Source organism: Panicum virgatum, chromosome 2N (assembly GCF_016808335.1).
Source record: "Panicum virgatum strain AP13 chromosome 2N, P.virgatum_v5, whole genome shotgun sequence".
Taxonomy (NCBI): domain Eukaryota; kingdom Viridiplantae; phylum Streptophyta; class Magnoliopsida; order Poales; family Poaceae; genus Panicum; species Panicum virgatum.
In genome coordinates, this window is record NC_053146.1 from 42904115 (window position 1) to 42910214 (window position 6100).

Here is a 6100-nt window from a genome sequence, read left to right on the forward strand (position 1 = left end):
TCCTTCCCGCTACTCGACACTAGATTTCATATTAATCGATGCATGCACGTACTATCTCACGTCCAAATCGCGAGCAGAGTACCATCTACGTGTCATCTAAAGCTCTAATCATGAGTACACTACCAACTATAAGACCATTTCTCAAATCAAGACCCAAACCCTAATAACCAAGAACTACTCATAACTAATAATGTACATGGTAAAATGAAGAGAAAATAGGGGCAATACCTTCGGGAAAGCTTGGGGAACATTTCCCCCCACTTTTCCCCACTTAACACAGGATTTGGAGGGGATCTAGGGGGGGCGGCCTGTTGTAGGTAGAGGAGTGGGGGAAGGGTTTAGGGTTTAGGGTAGGGGAGAAGGGCTGGCGCGGGCTAGGACATTGGCCTTGCCGCATCAGCCCGCATGGTGCGACAAGCCTTGTCGCGCCAACGCATGTGACGCGACAGGGTCGACCACGTCAGCGCCCACGTGGCGCAGGGCCGGGTCGCCCCGCCAGCGTGGTAGCTCTGTCGCGCCATTGCGGCTGGTGCGACAGAGGCTAACTGTCGCGCCAGTACCACTGGCGCGACCAAACGGGCTATGTCGCGTAAAAAAACCAGAACCGAGTTAATATTAAAAAATTATTAAAAAGGGTTAAAAATAAAAAAAAATCCCTGCTCTGGCCTCATGTCACGTGCGAGAGAACACTGCCGTGGGCTGCCAGCCATGTGGGCTGACCCATGGTCACAGAGATGATGGCTCGTGGTCGTGCTCATTCACCGTAGCCCCATTGGGCGAACCTCCTTCACGCGCGCAACTGCCGTCGTCCGATCCCCTTAACGCACGATGGGTAGAGCAGGGTTAATAATTTCGCCGACATCGAGCGCATTGCGGGCGGTAAGAAACGCCAGCTCATCTGCTGGGAGAGCAGCGGAGATTAGTTAATCATCATTTATTGTTGGGAGCAGCTGGAAGTTGGGAGCAGCTAGAACAACAACATGCAACCAATAGGAACCAAGGAGCGTTGCGCCACATCATATCCGCCCATATTGCGCCGGCGACTCACCAATCGGCTGCTTTTCTCTCTCTCTCCCACGTCAGATCGTGATGACGTGTTCTGTCCATTCGCCAGCTGATCTGGCCTTATAATACTTGCTCGTACTGGCTGCTGCCCTGTGCAGTTGCTCGCCGCCGCCGGATGCGGCGGCTTTGCTACTGATGAGGTAGCCGTTGCCACTACCTCCCCCACTGTCGTGGCAGGCTGCCTAAGTCCACACGTTTACGCTCCACCTTCTCATCGCGGGCGCTAATGCGCTCAAGGCGTGTCCCCAGTAGGTACGGTTGTCCGCGCGATGGAGCTCGAGTGCGAGGCGCCGGGGAGGGGACTCCTCGTTGCGTTGAACGAGAAGAGAAGGCCGGGGAGGGGACCCGCCATCACATCGAATGAAAAGAGAAGAAGGGTCACGAAGACGGGCGCACGGATGAGGCAGAGGCAAATGGGGAAGAAGCCGTGAGGTAGGGAGAGGCGGCGGTGAAGAACAAGCATGCTGTCGCAACTGGAGGTAGGGCGAGGCGATGGTGAAGAACAAGCTTGCTGTCACAACTGGAGAAATCGGATGCAGGGAGCACGAGATGCTGAGAGCACGCCACACTGCCCGGCCTGTAATCGTAGATGCAAGATCTGGCGGTTGAGATGATTGCAAGCGACGTGGTTGTGGCAGAACCGCCCAATTTATACCGGCTTTAGAGCGCCCGATCATTATATACAAGCATAATCCAGCCAACGCTCTTAAAACGGAATTAATTCAGTAGTCCATCAGGCTTCACCCGAACCTTCTACCTTACAACAGTGCCATAATCATGTTTACAGGATCGTTTTGCATTAGAGTATCAGATATTACACACATCAGTTGAATATATATCATAAAAACAAGATGAGAGTTATTACACAATAAGCACAAAACTTAGTGCAAAGCAAATATAGAGTTTCAAATGTAGATCCTGTAGTCGTAGGGTTTGATTGTCAAACTGGCCTTATCACAAAAAATTTCCAGATCATCTAGAGGTATATGGACTCAACATACCCTCTATATGCCTTAAGATCCGAACTCCCGAGCTCCTCCTACAGTAGCTGAACACACACAACACAAACAATGAGTACGAAGGTACTCAGCAAGACTGACCCGACTAACCAGTATGAATATATAGGTTTCAAGGATATGCAAGACTTGTTGACTGGACCGGTCTATTGGCCGAAAATATTTGGACTCGAAATACTTCTAATATAAAAGGAAACAAGAGCAAAACTGTAACCTATGACATCTAATACCGCATCAAACCAACATGTAGTAAACTAGGTTCAGCAAGCTCAAGCTTAACTTTTACAATTATTGCATCCTGTTACTCTATGATGTTCAAGCGAGATCAAGCGGTATTCATAACCGAGAAGTGCGGCGATTCGAATCGATTATACACCCTGCAGGGGATACCCGGTCATGTGTTGGCTTCATGCTTACAGAACAAAATGTCTATGATGATCCTGATTCTGCCTTCCTTGTGTTAAACTAGAAAAGGCAACATGATATTCAGGTTATTGTTCTTACTTAGACATAGATCCAAATGAGTGATGTTTTTGTTGTCCACACCTCTTTTATATTTTTAGCTTAATTTTTCCTTGATACCTTCTTCATTAATTAATATAACGATATTCCTGCATGTTAGTGATTTTTTTGACCCAGATAACACATTTAGTGGTATAGATTTACTTATTTTGTTAATAAAAACTTAGGTTGATTGGCGGACACATTTGCACTGCATGTATTCAGGATATATAGACTTGTGAAATGCCAAAACTGAAATTTTACTTAAATATGGATCCAAATGAGCGTTATCTTTGTTATCCAAACTCCTTTCTTATTTTGAGCTCAAATCTTTCCCAGACAATACATTTCTGGTGTCCCAGACAATAAATTTTACTTATTTTGTTTAAAGAAGAGAGTACTCGTTTTTTTCTTGAACATTCTATGTACTCTTAGCACTACTATATATAGCATATCTATGTAGGTGCATGTATTCATGTTTTTTCCCATGTGCATTTGTGCTTACCTGTCTGCAAATGGGACTTCTTGAAGCAGAATCCTAGTCTAGCTAATTGCAAGCCAATTTATTCTAACTATGTCCTTTTTCTTAACTAATACTACCTTTGTTATTAAGTATATGACACCGTTGAATTGAATTTTTTCCTCAAATTAGTTCAGTAAAGTAAAACGAGTACCACTAGATCTATCATCAAATGTATGTACTTTATGTTTGACTTGCAATTTATCTATGGACTTAAACATTTCTAGAAAAAAATATGAAAATTCAAATGAATGAAAAAAGTCAATGGTGTCATATATTTAATAACGGAGGTAGTATATCCTATATACAAGCACAGTGCAACTTCTGGAAAATTATATCAACAAATAGAATTAAGAATGGATTGGAACTACAGAAAAAAAGGTTTACCATAAAAGTTCATATATGTTACTTTCACATCAGACGTAGGTAAGTCGAACTTTGCTTCTCTATAAAGAAGAAAGAATCATCCACCGGTAGAGACGTCCCCTTGACTTTGTCTTTAGAGAAGGGAGTACTGAACCCTTATAAAGAAGTTACTCACATGCCCTGCGAGCACCTGGGTTCGAGCCCGAGTGGGCGGCCTCTTAACTGGAGGGTCTATCAACCGAACCACTACTTGGTTCTCTCTGTAAAAACATCTTACCATCTGTGGCACAGAGTTGGGTGTACTTTACAAGTTAAGTTGAAGGAAAATACAAAACTGTTAGCTTCACAATTTATTTATATATCATGTCTGTACATGCATGGGGTACAGAAAAAGAAGAAATAAATATTGACAGCACAATTGTTATACATTTTATTTGTCTATACATGCTAAGTGCAGGTCAGAGAAGCATGACCTTGAACTTGCCTACTGCTTATTCTTTCTTGTACTGAAGTTCTGTGCAGACCGAAAGAAAGCAAAGCTGAAGATTGGTACCCTTGCTATATGGGAAGCATTTTTTGAGGCCAATGTAACGAACAATGACAACAAGACTGGTAACATCCAATATCTTGGTCAAATGCTCTCAATACTAGACCATGAAATATAAGTGTTATAGACATTACCAGGAATCGAGCCTGGCTCAGTTTGTTTGGGGATGTGGATTTTTTTTTTTTTGAGTGCAACGATGTGGATGTTATTCACACCAACCAAGTTCAATCCTTGTCAAGGTGAATTTGGGTGCCTATTTCGTATATAATACAAAGCCACATGGTTGGTCCTAGGTTGATCCAGCTTTTGTTTAGCTCTCCTGCATACTTCATGAAGTTAGACTGTTTTTAAACATGTATCTCTGTTCTGAATGTGCATCTGATTTTGTCTTGCCTCATGGTGCTGGCTGCAGAGCTGTCAGGCCAAAAAAACACTTGCTGTGTGTCCACAGCTCCAGCTCGAAGAATTCTTGGAGCTGTGTATTCCTAGCTCCAGATTCGTGGGGCTGAAGTTCTGTGTACTCTGCAAGTGTTTTAGTGATAGAATAAAAATATATATTAGGCAAATTTATTTTAGCTTACAACCTCAAATCTGTCGTGGAGCTATTAGCAGGAGCCATGCCAAACAGGGCTTTAGTTTAAAACTATACTAGTGTTAATGAAGATACTATAAAGTTTATTTTGTAGTAAACCACAATGTGATAGTTGTTCATTAAGTAGGTAATTTTGATCCTATTTATCTGTAAGGTTCTTCTATGAACCAATTTGGAGCATGTCATACATTTAATCTCTACTATTTCTAAAGCAAGCAATGATTCCTCGGTCCGTCAATCGGAACCCGAACAAATCAATCTGAATCCCAATCGCAAACCGGACAATCAATACCTCATGCGGTCACAGCATGGCTTGTACATGGAGTGAAAGAGCACAAAATTGGTGGTCTCATGTAGGCTTGTGTAAAATTTATACTACCTGTAGCAACGCACGGACATTATGTTAGTCCATTTCAAAATGCTACTCTATATGCAATGACCAAAGAGGCATAAAATCTTCTTAATAACTAAGGGTATTAGACCATTATTACTGACATAAGAGGCCACTCATATCGTTTAACATCATTAGTAGGAGAGATGAAGGATAGAAAACACAGTAATAATTGCAATGTTGATCTCTCTGTAGGATAACTGTTCTGAAACGAGGAAGCCCGATAAACTGATAAACTATTATGAAGTGAAGTGACTAATAGTTAATTCAACACTGGTATGGCCTTAGATGGAGTTGTGCTGTTTTATCATTTTTCTGACTCCCTAAATCATAAATTTCATTTCTTATTTGATCCTCACTTTACTGTACACAATAAAAATGTTGGGATCTTTTTGGGCACTGTGGGGTAGGGGCATTTCTTATGTGATATGCATATATGATTATTTTTTTGGTTTCCAAACTAAAAATAAAAATTTTGAAAGCTATTTGGTGAAAAAAGTATCAAATTTGACTGTATCTTGGCAAAGTTTCAATAATTATGATGAGAACTACTTTAGTAATGAATTTCCGATTTTTGCAGTGACATCACCAATGAATGGAATTTTGGAGAGAGTAGGACAGAAGGAAGGAGGTCCATCAATGACAGTGGATCAGATAATAAGTGTATTGAATGATCTGAAGTGCATTTCTACCACTAGGGACCCAGAACAATTCACTTTCGGTAAGACTTGTATTTAACTATTTGTTGTACATGAACTGGAGACTGGACTGTTGTATCACTGTATACATGAATTGTCTGGTTCTCTGCTTGAAACTGTAATGCATCAGTTTGGTATCATTATTTGGTAATACAACCTTAACTCTGCTCTTGTGAGGTTGCTGACCTAGTGCTAGTGGTTTTGACTTAACATGCTGTTTACCATGTAGCCTTTCTTGAACACTGATGTAATTCTTAATTTGGACTTCCACTATGACACTATCTGCCTTGACACTATAAGCTATTTATGTAAGATTTTTGCATGTCGAAATGATGAGGTACGTGAATGCTTTACTGTTTCATCCTTTTATTGTTTAGGGTTACTCAAATATCCTAAAATCAGAC

The 6100-nt window shown here is 41.6% G+C and overlaps 1 long non-coding RNA gene across 1 annotated transcript; it reads left to right on the forward strand.

The window, feature by feature from the left end:
* The first annotated feature begins 3974 nt into the window (after positions 1-3974).
* LOC120660568 lies at positions 3975-5805 on the forward strand. Its single transcript, XR_005669649.1, has 2 exons — positions 3975-4080; positions 5579-5805. It is a non-coding gene; the product is annotated as an uncharacterized LOC120660568 (long non-coding RNA).
* Positions 5806-6100: the final 295 nt, after the last annotated feature.